The sequence below is a fragment of the Halichoerus grypus genome, chromosome 4 (assembly GCF_964656455.1).
Source record: "Halichoerus grypus chromosome 4, mHalGry1.hap1.1, whole genome shotgun sequence".
NCBI lineage: Eukaryota > Metazoa > Chordata > Mammalia > Carnivora > Phocidae > Halichoerus > Halichoerus grypus.
This window is the reverse complement of record NC_135715.1, coordinates 181,330,387-181,346,221: the sequence shown is the minus strand read 5'-3', so window position 1 is coordinate 181,346,221 and position 15,835 is coordinate 181,330,387.

Here is a 15,835-nt window from a genome sequence, read left to right as displayed (position 1 = left end):
CTTTTGTTATTTTTGTGTTTGTTTTTAACATCTGATTTTTTTTTCAAAGATGGTACTCATCACTGAACCATGCTGTCCATTCTAGAGGATCCGTAATCCCCAAAGGCTGGTCTGAGGTAACATCCAAGGCTGTTTTGGTTAGAATTATGTTTCCAGCCACTAGCCCACAGCAGGAAATATTTATAAGCATTTGACAAATAGTTCTTGAATAAATGAAATAAAAGCATTTAGGGTTTTGTCCTCTATTGTGACCTATTTTTTTAATTGTTTTCTTTTCATCTGCCAGATATAATGACATTTGGATAAAGCTGTGAACAGACATACTTTAGAGTCAGCACATGTAAAATTCTTTCTGAAGCATCTTACACTAGATTCCTTCATCTGAAATCTTGTCAATCAACAGAAAGATTTCTCTGAATACTCTGTGCACTGCTGTCTATATACACTCCACGTATTTTCTATTGTATTATTTTCTTATCTTCATCCCACTTGTTATGATTGAATTTACATGTTTATTGCCTGTTTTCATCTCTAGAGTACAAAACACAAGGTCTGAATGGGCAGGGCCCTGGCCTCTCTCCTTCACAGCTCTACCCCTGATCCCTAGTACAGCGCCAAGACCAAGACCATAGCTTAATAAATATTTGTTTAAAATGAATTTTTAAATTAAAAAATAACATGTGTTTATAGTCAATAGAATTCAGAACTCATATTTTAAAAATTTTTGGACAAGTTTTTGAAAAGCGTTTTTAGTCATCTTATATCCACATGATATCAATCATGATGTTTAAGGAATAGGGTTGGAGTGCCTGGGTGGCTCTGTCAGTTAAGCATCTTACTCTTGATTTCGGCTCAGGTCATGATCTCCAGGTCATGAGACTGAGCCCAGTGTCAGGCTCTGCGCTGGGTATGAGCCTGCTTAACATTCTCTCTCTCCCTCTGCCACACCCCACCTGTTCACACTCTCTCTCTCCCTCTAAATTAATATTAATTAATTAATATAAGATATAGGGTTATTACAGAACATGAAAGAAATATTCTGATTTCATTGCAACTGACTGATTTGATTTTGAACTCAGGTTTGCTTCAATTAATAAAACTTTGCTCTGGGGGTGCATAGGTGGCTCAGTTGTTAAGCGTCTGCCTTCAGCTCAGGTCATGATCCCAGGGTCCTGGGATTGAGCCCTGCATTGGGCTCTCTGCTCAGCGGGGAGTCTGATTCTCCCTCTCCTTCTGCCTGCCACTCCCCCTGCCTGTGCTCTCTCTCTCGCTCTCTCTCACTTTCTCAAATAAATAAATAAAATCTTTAAAAAAATAAAACTTTGCTCTGTTACATGCATTATGTTCATATTGTTACTTAAATTAGTACCATATGAATTTACATTCACATTAGTTCCATATGAATACAAATATTTGGGACAAACTGCCAGTCACATTTGCCTTAATACTTATTCTCACAAAATTCCTCTAATAGGTGTAATTAGAAGTTTTGGTGTGGTGAAAATGAAGTGAGAAAGATAAATTGCTAGAAGTTACACATAAAATCAGGAAGGGAGATAGGATCACATCCATGTGCTTTTGAATTTTTTGGAAGTTTTGTGCATTTTGGTGTATTAATAGAGACTATTATCCTTAACTATTATTTATTATTTAAATGTAATAATGCTTATATAAATGAAAGCTTTCCTAAGCCGTCCAGATTTAGCATTTTGTGATTTTAAATTTTTCTGGAATTGAACTGAAAATGTATGACTTTTCAATAATCTTGGGGCAAAATGTTAGTAAAATTCATAGCAAGAAGTGAGTTAAAGTCTTCTTAGTATAAACCAAGGTGGTAGTAGTAACAAAACTTTCTCTTCTTGCCATATAGTTCCACTTTTCTTTTTCCTGCCAAAAAGTTTCCTTTTCCCAAGTTACCACCCCATTAGCCACACTCCTTCATGGTATCCTCTTCACTGAGTGAACAAGTTATAGTCACACTTAATATAATGTAAATTTTATTACACATTTTAATTGGAGATCGTAAAAGTCAGTATTATCCAAAGAACACTCTGTAGTAATAAATATGTTTTAGTTCAAATTCTTTTTTGCCCAGTGTGCTAGTCAATACCCATGTGTGGCTGTTGAACACTTGAAATGTGGCTGGTTTTATTTCATTTTATTGGTTTATATTTAAATAGACACATGTGGGTAGTGGTGGCCATACTGGACAGCACAGTTATAGATTATGCATTTGAAAGACTCTTCCTGCTTTCCTTTCTCAAACACACAGAAGGGTATGTTTCAGAAGGGCCAAATACAGTGGCTGTTCTCAGTATTTCTGCAGTTCATCTGGCTTAAGGAATGAATGATCTACCACCAAGTTACAAACCAAACAATATTTCCCACCTAAGGTTGTCTAAGCTCTTCTCTTTATTTTTCACTCTAAAGTTCTGGCTGAGTTTAGAACCCAGAGGGTCAGAGGAAGGCTGGTTTCTCAGGATTCCTAGCTGGGAGTGGAAATGATGGTGTGAGTGCCAAATAGCTCATGAAGTAGCCAGTGCTTATGAGATCCGCAGCCAAGTTTACCAGATGAGAAAGGAGAGGGGGGCAAAAAGAATCAGACAGAATAATGCTAATAAATGTTTTGTTTAGCTAGCTCTAATTTTTTTTTTCTATATTGATCTGAGGTTCAAACTGGGTAGGAATCTCACTGTATAGCAAATAGATATTTTTGGAGTTTGGGTGTGGGGAATATACATGCATAAAAAATAAGATGAGAAATTCAAAAATTTTCAAAGATCTGGAAATTTTTTTTCCTTCCAGAAAACATAACTGTTATTTTAGTTTCCTGTAAGTCATAAGGCTTGGAATATAACACATTACATTCCACATAATTTTTAAATTGCTTATTTTCTTAAGTATCATTACCTACTTATTGTGCCCCTGAAACAAAAACAGAAAATAAAGTTGTGGATTTCCCATAACTGTAAAAACCACATATTTCTAAAAAGATTTAACTCCCCCAAGGGGTATGAAATACCTACCCTTTTGGACCATTAGCATTTATTAATCCCTAAACAGATATACAACTGTGAGGCAAGCTTAACAGGTTTGTTGTGCAACAAAGAAACATACTTTTGAAGGTTCCTGGAGGGGAGGTAGGTGGGGGGGAAGGGATAATTAGGTGACGGGCATTAAGGAGGGCACTTGATGTAATGAGCACTGGGTGTTATATGCACATCATGAATCACTAAATTCTACCTCTGAAACTAATAATAAAAAAAAAGAAACTTATTTTGTAAGAAAGAAACATCTTCTGAAGCCACTTTCACTTTTTTCTAATGAACACCTTTTTTCTTCAAGCATATTTTTGGAGTGTGGAACTCCATGTAATGGAAATGGAGCTTTCTACTATCATGTAATATAACAAATCCATAGGGGGAAAGAGAGTGAAATCAGAACCACAGAAACCAGCTTCCTCTGCTCTATCACCCTCCAAAGGAAACAGGTTATATATAATGCATGTAATGGAGTCTTACGGGTCAGAGACAAATAGCACGTGCTATTCGATTTTCACTCAAAAAGTTATATTAGAAATGCCAAAAAATAAGCCAACTTTTAAAATGCCTAAAACAGAAACCCAGAAAAGATAAGCATCTTCAAATAGAGATGTATTAATAGAGCTCTCTAGTAGGTACATTAATGAAATGTTCATTGAAAGGAGTTATAAAGAAGTCCCTCAAAAGTCAGTGACCACCTAATTTATCATCCAAATGGAGACACACTGGAGAGCAAAAGTGGGTGCTATTGATAATGAAGTTACAACTTCCGGACCAGCCAAGACAGGTGGCTGTCTGTGTGCGAGTCTTTCTTTCTTAGCTCATTATTCACCCCTCCGGATACCCCTCCGCTACTCAAATACCACTCATATTTTAAGACATCGCTTCATTACCCTGTCTCGATAATACTTTCAGGACCTCTCCAGCCCCCTTCTATTTCCCTATCCCTCCACATCTGCAGTACTTGTAATCTGTGCCACACATTTACCTTACATTTATCATCTGCTAATATTTCGCATGTGTTAGTTCTATTTCTAAATTACATTGTAAGTTCCTGAAACCAAGGATTTTATTCTATTTTTTCAATCTCCCCAAAGCCCAAAACTAGCCCCTGGAAACCATTGCTCAAAAAAGCCCTATAGCATGGAGCTCACTGCTGGTTTCCTATACTTTCAAAGCCAAATTCGGGGCTTTCCTCTACCATGCAGTCTTCCCAAATTAAAGCAGAGGTAATGTGCACCCTTCCTCTGACTGCAGATATTATTGACCACAATACTCAGCCTCATAGCAGTGCTTTATTTTATCAGCACAGATCACTCTATGTAACTTACTATCTTTCCAGCTAGATCAAAGGCTATTGAGGCTGGGCATTGTCTCATTCGTCTTTGTATCTCCAGTGTCCTTCACTGTCCTTATATGTAGCGGTGCTAGTAAAATGTCTAGCACTGCCTCCCCTACCAGTATCAGAGTGGCTTACCACTTTCCACCATCATGATGAAGCAGTACTAGCAAGGCCTGATTAAGTAAAAATGGCCCAGGTGTCAGAGAAATGACTTCTTTTTGAATTGTCCATCTAGGTCCCGCAGGGGGAGAAGCTCTAGACTGAGGCATGCTGGGACAGGCATAAAGTAGAGCAGAAAGGGACAAAAAGAAGCTGGAAGTTGTTCTAGCTAAAGGTACAGCTCCTTTTTAATCCCCTGATCTTGCTTCAGCAGAAGGCTACTGGAAATCCATATAGTTTTCTATTGTTGTCTAGTCCCCTCCTGAAGAGGGGATCTAGGTGGTCCAGCATAAGTCAAACACGGGCAAGTACAGTACAAGGTGGTCCTATAGGGTGAACTAGGTGAGACTCCTCCCAGAGGGACCAAGAGGTAGACAACTGTATAGACTCAACTATAGGAGAGAAGGTAGTCCATGCAAGTTGCTGGTTCTGGTTTCTCAAGAAAGGAGATAGGGAGGAGCTCGGCTGGGAGTCAGGGAAGTAATCAAGCAAAGTTAGGTTTCAGGGTGGGCAGTGGAATAGGTGTGTGGGCAGTGTAAGGAACAAAGATCAAGGCAGAATCCCCGACCTCTGAAACGACACTGTGAGAGAGGGGAGAAAGTAAGCAAGGTGCCATCAGCATCACGGGACAGACCTGGTCACCGTCCATCAGATCATGAGGAGGATTGATCATCTATATGAGTCTAGGCTTTCACAGCTACAGCTGCTGGGGCTTTTCTGAACCTGTAGTGATGGATGTGGAAACCAGATGGGCCTGGACACAGAGATGGAACCCGTCACCACCCCTGCCCCTGCTAAGAGACACTAAGACAAAATGAAACAGGAATGGAGAAGGCCACACATAGAAGGTGAGCAGAGAGTAGCCTTTCCCTGCATGCATTCTTTAGGACGCTGATCTAAGAAAGGATGAAATGGTAAGGCAAGTCCCAGAAAAGCTTGGTGAAACAAAATTAGCAAGATTCTTTACCTAATCCTGGCATGTACAGTGTCAATCTCCAAACATGACTCTTTTTTTTTTTTTAAAGATTTTATTTATTTATTCAAGAGAAAGAGAGAATGAGAGAGAGAGAGAGGCAGAGGGAGAAGCAACCTCCCTGTGGAGCAGGGAGGGCAATGTTGGACTCGATCCCAGGACCCTGGGATCACGACCTGAGCTAAAGGCAGATGCTTAAACGACTGAGCCACCCAGGCGTCCCAGACACAACTCTCTTATGCAGGGATGCTCTCAGAAGATGTTGATCCCCTAGAGCCTGTGCAGAAGGGCTCAGGCACAGTGGTACTGTAGGAATGACAGAAGAAGTGTGGGGGCACACGCAGCAGGCTTCTCGTCCCCAGACACCGCCTCCACAGCTGACGTGGTGAAATCTTAGGCAATACTATATGCAAACACTAATGGTTTATTTGCCTTAGACTCAACTTAAGGGACAGATAATGAAGAGTTGGCTTGGAAAAGAATAAAATGTGAAACATCTGCCAGGAGTTACACAATTAATTAATTAATTTTCCCATTCATTTTGGTAGCTTACAGTTCTTCCTTTATTCCTTGGCATCTCTAGGGAACACAGTCTAAGATTGAAGCTCCATCCAGAAAAAATGAGAAAGAAGTCAAATAGTGCCAGTGATGACCTAAGTTCTATCAATTTTTTTCTGCTAGTTAGTTACATTCTAGGGGGCTGTTTCACGTGGGTTCCCTCCAGTGTTATTCTGTGATTCCTCCCTAACGTACGTTGTTCTTTCGTAAGTTGTAGGACAGGGATTGTAACAGCACAAAGAGGCAGCAGGCAGGCCGTACGGATGTGGCTTTGCACACAGCTCTATCCCTTATGACTTTGGGACCTCGTGCTGGTGCACCGAGCACAGTTTTGTGCTGTCCAGATGGAACCCCCAGGAATGATGCATGACTGATGTGGGCTCCTGGAGGCTGTCTGATGAGGGCTCCCTGGAAATCACTCTCCAGCAGAGGGCGATGTCTTGCCCTGTGTGATGCCGGGTTACTGGAGTCCTTCCCATCTGGACTAGTCAAAGGGCAGGTACAAAGCCTAGATCCATCTCAGATGGAGACAGCTCTAAAGGTCCAGCCCTGCCCAGAGTTCCCTGTGACATCAGCAGAGGATAATGGTAGAACTGTTTGCATCACAGATTAACATCCCCCCCATACCTGTCATCCTCACTCTCCCCTGTCCCCAGGTGTTACTGCTGAAAAAACTCTCCAATATACTTTCTGCAACCAACCTCTGTCTCAGAGTCTGTTTCTGGGAGAACTGTCCACAAGAGCCGGTTCATCATCTTCTCTGGGCCTCAGGTCCCTCATCTGTAATAGAAGAAGGGTATTAATAGCTCAATTGCATGAGTCATTACTAGGTGTCAGGCTCTTTTCTAAGCATTTTTCAGGAATTAATTTAATTCCTAAAAATCTTCTGTTGCACTATTATCCTCTCCCTTTACACAGGAGAGGAACCTGAGGCACATAAATTATCTAATTTGAAAAATGTCACAAACCTAGTAAGTAGGAGTCCTGAGGTTAGTCAGTATGTCTCCAAAAATTATACTCTTAACTCTTATGCTTCATTATGTTTCCCCACAGAACAATGGTTAGAATTAAATGAGATTATATAGCATACATCTACCACAGTACTGGGACGCAGTAGTTAATCAACAAATGTTTATTTTCTCTGGTCTGCATATACATCTAAGTGTCACAGGTGTGGTGAGGATGGCAGGAGACCATGGATGATGTGATGTGTGTGGGAAGTGTGCCACGTGCTACCAAGTGACCAGCATTGATTTTTCGAGGGGAGTGCATGGTCCAGTGGTGGGAACCAATGCTCAAGAGTCAGATTACCTACTTTGGAGCCTGGATTCTCTGCCTGCTACTCTAATCTTCTGACCTTCAGTTTCTCATCTATTAAAAAGGAAATAATAATATTACCTATCTTCTAAGGTTGTTGTGAAGATCAAATTAATTAATGTAAAATATTTAGCATATTGTCTGGCATAGTAAAAACTGAATAAATGTTAGTTATTATAACCGTTATTATAACTAACATTACTTATTATAGAGATTATTTTTTTCAGTTAGGATTAGGCTTGTGTTCATACAACTTTAAAAAATGAAATGACTGTCTTAAATAAGAGGAACTTTATTTCCCTCTCTTCTAAAAGAAATCCAGAGGTGAATTACCTGATGTTAGTGTAGCCTGAATATCTTTCAACACCATGGACAACCAACTTGTTTTTGCTTCATGGTCCAAAATGCCTGTCAGAGCTCCCGCTATCACACTTGCATTCCAAACCATAGGACGGAAAAAGGAGCAAAGAAGGGGATTGTTCCTCCGTTTAAAAAATGCCCCCAAAATATCACCCCTCTATCTTATGGCTGTAAATTGGTCACATGCCACATCTAGCATGTATGGAATGCTGAGCTATGTGGATTTTCATTTCAGGCAATGATGGTTCAACCAATGTCAGGACTCTGTTACGGAGGAAGTAAAATAGGCCTAGACGCTAGAAGGCACGGAACAGTTTCCATCACAGGGGATGAGCCTTCTGGGCACCCGTTTAACGATAAGTTCCGACACTTTTCTGGTTGTAGTTACAGGAAAAGACAAATTGTTACTTTAGGTATCATAAATATCCAATGTCAGTTAACTTAAAGGTGTAGAGTTTTAATTCTAACCCATTTTAACCCATTTTTCTGAATACTTCTATGTCTGACAATTCTAATTTGCACAGCAAAATCTGCAGGAAGAAATACCTTATAAGATCATGAAGTAGAAAACAGTAACCCATACTAATTCTTGCAAGTGTTTCATAAATAAAACATGAAGCAAAAGGAAATTAAATATTGATTAAAGAAATCTAAAGCTTAGGAAGTTTAAGTTTGTTATATACATTGTCGTGAATTTCATCAGAAGCCGACCGTTTGGGAGATAGATAAATAGGACCTTTGAGTATCAGGACTAGCTCTTATGGCATCCAGTAGTAGGAGACCAAGGGATGAGTGATTGTCAGCAACATTTTCATTACATCCAATGAATAAGAAATAGTGACCTTGAAATCATTTAGGAAATTTACAATTAAAAAAAAAATCCTTACTATACTTATGCAATTTACTCTCTTTCTCCTAAATACACATATTTCAGAACACAAAGATTTTAACCCAGAAAAAAACAATGTGCAAAGGCCCTCAAATCAAACTCTGGATTTATAATAGGAAGAAATCACCACATGAAAAGAAACATGTCACTGTCATGGGAGGAATTGAACAGTTTCTCCCATTCTAAGAATGTGTTAGAGAGAAACCACCCACAGTTTTCCATCGTTTTTTTAACCTGACTTCACCATGAAGCCAGCCAGTCAAAATATAAAATTACGGGAACGTGATTTTCAGCTACACCACAAACCTGGAGAAATCCATGTTATTCTAAAAGTATTATCTCATTATAGGCAAGGATTAGCTCACAGGAAACAGCCAAATTATCTGATCTATTGTTGAAAAGACTCTCATATTGACAGGATGCCGTTTACTAACTTCGCATTCAGGGAAGGATCCAAATGTCTTCGGGGTCACTCTGTTGGAATCCAAAGAAAATAGTTTTAGCAGAGAAATCACCCTGAACCACAGTTGCAGACTTTTCAAATTAAAACAAATAAAAACTGGGAAGAAGAAAGATGAGCGTTTGATGTACGGAGACGCTGTAGGCCTTCACTCTACGGTAAAATGAAAATGACAAGAGCTGATCATCTGAACTCTGGGTTTAGAGACCAAACGATTAGACCTAGTGCTGTGTCCCTGATTCCTTCACATACTTTTGCACTTGGGTTGGAAAGAGTGGTTGGCGGTGAGTCTACAGCCCTTACCTTGGTTCATAAGGCAATCAGCTGAAGAAAAGGCAACTTGTTTTTCTGACATTCTAATGGATGGATAGCTTTTACTCGTTTTCACTTCAGTTAAAACTTAATGTGTAGGAAAAGCAGAATAATATTCTAGTAACTCTTCCAACTAAAAAAAAAAAAAAAGTTATAAAAAATTCTAAACCCAAAAGATGCCAAGATGCAAATGTTCCCTTTTTTTCTTCTCTCCCTGCTCTGTCTCTCTCTCTCACACACACACACACATAGCACAGACTGAAGTAAAAGGGAATAGAGTAAAGCCCAGTTTTTGGAATACTGGAATATAGAAAGAAAACTCCAGGTCGAAATTCAAGCACTCACTATCGTTACCTAAGCTCCCTGCCTGTTAACTTCTTCAATGGATAAATGAGCATAATCACACCTATTTCAACGATCTTGGAAAATAAAGAACATGAGTTTTGCGGTCAGAAAGTCTCCAGGGAACCCTGGTGTTGGCGTCTCTTGGCCTCATTCTCACATTTACTTCCTGGGATGGTGATGAGACAAGCTTCTAACAAGAGGTCTGGCACACAAACACTACCCTTCCCCTCCGCTTGTCTATTGCTGCAACGTTGACATTTCTAATGCCACATCTATATTAACAGCCTCCTTGAAAGGATATTTTTTTTTTAATTATTTATTTATTTATTTATTTGAGAGAGAGAGTGAGAGAGAGAGAGAGGGCATGAGCAGGGAGGAGGAGGAGGCTCCCCACTGAGCAGGGAGCCCTCCACCGGGCTCAATCCCAGGACGCTGAGATTGTGACCTGAGCTGAAGGCAGATGCTTATACCCACTGAACCACCCAGGTGCCCCTGAAAAGGTATTCTTATTGAAATCCAGCATTAGCAGACTTAAATGCTGAGCACCCCACAAGCCTCATGACCTTTTCTCAATCTGTTCAGTTACAGAGCTCTCCACCCATGTGCCTCTGCCAGAGCTCCTGATCCCCTGCCCTCGTTTGCCTTCTCCCAGCCTGGGATTTCAGGCTGAACACCCAGGCACTCTGTTATGGGTAGTGGTCCCACATTTCTGTATGAGAAGATGCTCAGGGATGGCAAGCTCTTTCAAAGGAAGGATTTGTATTAAAGCTGGAGCTGTCACTTAGCTGTACAAAACACTCCTTTGTTCTGCACTGTCCCGTGCCTTGCCCTTAGCACTCCTGGTGCCTGTTTATTAAATGCTGGGAGCTGCACTCACCCAAAATCTAGGGACCACAGAAAGTGCTCACTCACCCCCATTCCCAAAAGGAGCATGGAGTAAACTCCACTCCAAGTTAAGATTGTGGCTCAAACTCTCAGCCCTTGAGAAACAGTGCTATTTTGGAATCTACTCTACAAAAAACAACCCTGGGGCCCATGATCAGAAGTTAAGCTTGCCAAATTATTTTAAGCAACCCCTTCTCCGGTTAGTCCTCAATACTGCCCTCTAGGTTAATAAAAATATTTCGTAAGTACTGTCAGAACACATATAAATCATGCAGACATTTTTTTCTGTATTAGTTATACATTTGTTGTCTTACTTAGTAAATCATTTTCTACATTGTGTTGAAAGGTAAAGTGAGGCACATTACAATTTTCACGAGTTTCTTTGAGTATACATCAATTTGAACGGGGCAGGGCCAACCAAAGGTGGTTAGAAGTGATCCACCAAGAGGAGCTTTGGAAAGGTTTTCATAGAGAAGACATGAAAGCAAAACAGGAAATCATTTGATTGACTAAAGCTTAAACAGTTGCCTTATTTGGGAAAAACTAGTTGGTGGTTGTGATTAGTGGTTCTTAGGTTTCCTTTTCTCAGATTCAAGTGTGTTGAGTCTGGCCTCAGTTTTGGTCTGCCTGTGTTGGCTCCCAAAGGATTTAGAGCCCCTCAGTCTAATGGCCTTGTTTAATTACTTCAACAATCGTTATCTTAAAAAAAATAATCTCTATTTTCTTCTATCACTTAAAAATTCTGCTTTTCATACTTAAGCCATTAATTAACCCTTCTTGAATTTACATGTCCGTGTGGGGTGTGAATCACATTTTGTTTCCAACGGAAACATTGTTGATGGGTGTTATACACTGAAGGTTTGTGTTCCCACAAAATTCATGAGTCAAAACCTATTCTCCAGGATGATGGCATTTAGAGGTGGAACATTTGGCTGGTGCTTAGGTGAAGGTGGAGCCCTCAGGAATGACATTAGTGCCTCATAAAAGAGGCCTATATGAGGAGGACACAGCCAGAAGACAGGCTTCTACGAACAAGAAAGGGGACCCTCCTCAGACATCGAATCTGCTGATGTCTTGATCTTGGATTTCCCAGCTTCCAGCACTGTCCGAAATAAATCTATGTTGTTTAAAAACCACCCAGTCTGGGGCGCCCTGGTAGAGACTCTGACTCTGGATATCAGTTCAGGTCATGATCTCAGGGGCGTGAGACTGAGTCCTGTGTCAGGCTTCGCACTCAGCAGGGAGTCTGCTTGTCTCCCTCTCCCTCTGCTCACGCACTCTCTCTCATATAAATAAATAAAATCTTAAAAAACACCCAGCCTGTGGTATTTTTGTTTATGTAGGCTAAAAGAATGGGTTCTTTAAGGTTTTCTATATAATTTTTTAGTTACTTATAGTAAAATATTTTTCTTTCATACTTCTCCATATCATCTAAGGTTTCAAGTTTATTGTACAAGTCCATAGTATTCTGTATCTATATATCATTATTCCCACTTATTTCTGTGCCTTCTTTATGGTACTGAACCAATATGGGCAAAGGACTGCCTATTTGATTAATCTCTAATATCTATCGGGTTTCTTTGTTTAATATTCCATTGTTGACATATTTTTTTCCATTCTTTCTTTTCTCTTTCTTTGGGTTTAGCCTGTGTTCTTTTTCTATCTTCTTAAAGGTAATTTTCAATCTTTTTTTCAATCATATAGATTTAATTGGTATTATTTCCCTGTAAGCACTGCTCTCTGCTCTGTCTTACCTTCTGAAAAAGTAGTTCAATGTCACTCAGCTCTTATTACTTTATAATTATTATGATTTCTGATTCACATTAGTTATTTTAGATTGCTTAAAAGGTTTTTTTTAATTTCAGAATGTATTTTGGGGTTATTTTCTTACTGATGTCTAATGTTGTTACTTTTTTTTTTTTAAGATTTTATTTATTTGACAGAGAGAGACACAGTGAGAGAGGGAACACAAGCAGGGGGGAGTGGGAGAGGGAGAAGCAGGCTTCCCGTGGAGCAGGGAGCCCGATGTGGGGCTCGATCCCAGGACCCTGGGATCATGACCTGAGCCGAAGGCAGACGCTTAACGACTGAGCCACCCAGGCACCCCGAATGTTGTTACATTCTTTTTTACAGAGGTTGTGGTCATCATATTTAGTACTTCTTTTGAAGTATAGAATAATATAATTAATTTTTAGAAATGTGCCATGTTTCTTTGAAAATAATATGTATTACCTAATTTTACCGAATTTTCTGAGTTTATTGTTGTGTGTGTGTGTGTGTGTGTGTGTGTGTGTGTGTACTAGGTCCAGCTTATTAAGCTTTTTGTTCAAATTTTCTTTATCTTCCTTAATTCTTTGTCTAATAGTTCTGTCAGCTTCTGAAATAAATATTTTTAAATCCTCTAATATTATCTAATACAGTTATGAATTTGCCAATTTCATCTTCCAGTTAATTATTGTTTTATATACTTTTCTCTCTATTGTTGGAAGAATAGAGTTTAGGATTGCTATAATTTCCTAATAAATTGTTCCTTTTATTTTATATATTGAACTTCTTTGTCCCCTTAGGGTTTTTGGCCTTGAAGGATGCTCTTTTTTTTTTTTAAGATTTTATTTGTTTTTTTTGTTTTTTTTTTTTGTTTTTTTAAAGATTTTATTTATTTATTTGAGAGAGAGAGAATGAGAGACAGAGAGCACAAGAGGGAAGAGGGCAGAGGGCAGAGGGAGAAGCAGACCCCCTGCTGAGCAGGGAGCCCGATGTGGGACTCGATCCCGGGACTCCAGGATCATGACCTGAGCCGAAGGCAGTCGCTTAACCAACTGAGCCACCCAGGCGCCCAAGATTTTATTTGTTTATTTGAGAGAGAGAGAGAGAGCACAAGTTGAGGGGGCAGAGAGAAAGGGACAAGCAGATTCCCTGCTGAGTGGGGAGTCAATGTGGGGCTTGATCCCAGGACCCCAAGACCATGACCTGAGCTGAAGGCAGACGCTTAACTGACTGGGCCCAGGCACCCCGAAAGATATTCTTTCTGATAGCAATATCGCCGTGACAATTTGCTTTCGGTTAGGATATGCATGGTGTAGTTTGCCTTTTCCTACTGCTTTTGCTTTTAATTTTATAATTGAATTACTTTCTGGTTCCACCTAAGGTGATGAAAATTATTGTCCATCTAGTGGTCAGTTTTTTACATCTAAGTCAGTCTATTTCTTTGGTAATTTTAAGGATGATTTTCCTTTGGATTTAGGGTTATTCTGTGACACTACGCCATGGCCTTATTTTACTATACTCAAGACTTGCTATGCTTCTGCATTCTAAGTAAACAAGTCTTTCATTGATTATAAACATTCTTGTTCCATATATTTCTAAATTTAGCTTTCCCTTCATGTTCTCTCTTCCTGTGGAAAAAATTCAAGTCTTTTTAATTGTCTTTTTCTCTGACGTCCTTCCCATTTCAAGGTCACAGATACATCAGCCAAGTCTTCACCTGTCAAACTTGTTCTCTGAAATTTTGATTTAATTACTTCCTTTTTCATTTGCTTAAGGTCTATTTGGCTCTTTTTTCTTTTCTTTTTTTTTTTTAAGATTTCATTTTTAAGTAATCTCTACACCCAACGTGGGACTCGAAGTCACAACACCAAGATCAGGACCCACATGCTCTTCTGACTGAGCCAGCAAGGTGCCCCATTTTGTTCAAGTTTTAATGTTTTCTATTCCTTATTTACATCTTTAATAACTGTAAACACTTTATTTTATAAATCTTTCATGTGATTTTATTATCTTTACACTTTGTAGTCCTTCTATATGTTTTGTCTGCTAGCTTTTGTTCATGGTGGATAATTGCCTCATCTTTTGTGTTAGTGAAGTTATTTTAGGAGTAACTGATTTATCCATGGCAGTCCCACACAATCAGGATTGTGCAATTATCTCTAACAAATGGTATTTTGTTTGTTTCTGAGGAATATCCATGGATTTCAGCAATCCAAAACATACTTGACAATTCCTAAGGCCCTTAATGTAAATTTTATCTCCATGGCAACTCATGGTGCAGGCTTAGCTGCTCAGTAGGAGCCATCCTTCTGAGATTCTATTTCAAGAAGAGCTCCCAGTTCTAGTTCCTCACCTTCCTCAAGCTCAAGATTATATCTCTTCTCCTTTCATATGGGTTAAAATTTCAGGTCCCAGCAGTAAGAGACTCTAACATTTCAATCCCTGGATATATCACCTCAGTATCTACCAACTCATGAAATTATACTATCTTCTCCATTCATGTGCATTTGGAGTCACCAAAGCCATTTTTCTTGTCTTTTTTCCAACATTTTCATGTGCTTTTTAGTAGAATTAGAGGCTTGCCTTTTCCAATACCCCCATTTTGTCCAAACTGGGTCTCTTAATTTAATCTTTATAGTACAATCCTTTATTTCTGTCTACTATGCACAGCACACTCAATAACAGATGAATGCTGTCCTCATAATCTGGGGGAGGAAAGAGATAGATGTCCCCTGAATTGTGATACATTGGTGAAGCTTTGTGGAAAGGACCAAGACAGCACAGATAAAGAAGTCATTAGTTGGCCTTGAGAGGGTGAGCGAGAGCTTCATCACAGAGACAGATTTGAGATGACCTCTTCTCGGTGACAGGGAGTCCCAAGGGTAGAAAAAAACAAGAGGAGAACATTCTCTAAGGGAGTTGAATTTGTAGCCCAAGATGCAGTGTCAGCCTAGAAGTGAGAGTTGAAGCCATAGGAACAAAGACTAAACGGGGGCAGAAATTATGGAACAAAAGTAAGACTTGAAAATGGTGAGTACCCTCAATCAAGAAACTGGAGTGAAAGGCAGAACTCTGCAAAGATTTCAAGTGGTAGGAGAAAAAGCAATGGCATGGGATGTGGGAGAAGCAAAGTCGAAAAAATACTATCAAAGAACCTCATGTTCTGTGGTTGAACAAAACCTCTCTTAAAAATGAAGCATTTTTTAATGAAAGTAAAAATAGAAAATATCTTTGTGGGCCCTAACCATGAAATGAACTTTCCTTTAAGCAAAAACCACTTTTCATCTTCTATTCTCAATTATGTTTTGTTTGACCCTCTTGTAACACTAGTTGTGATTAACTAAGTTAATGCTTCTTGAGATCTTGTGGCTAAAGAATAAAACAAATCATAACTAAAACATGAAGACTATTTATTGCAAGTTCCATT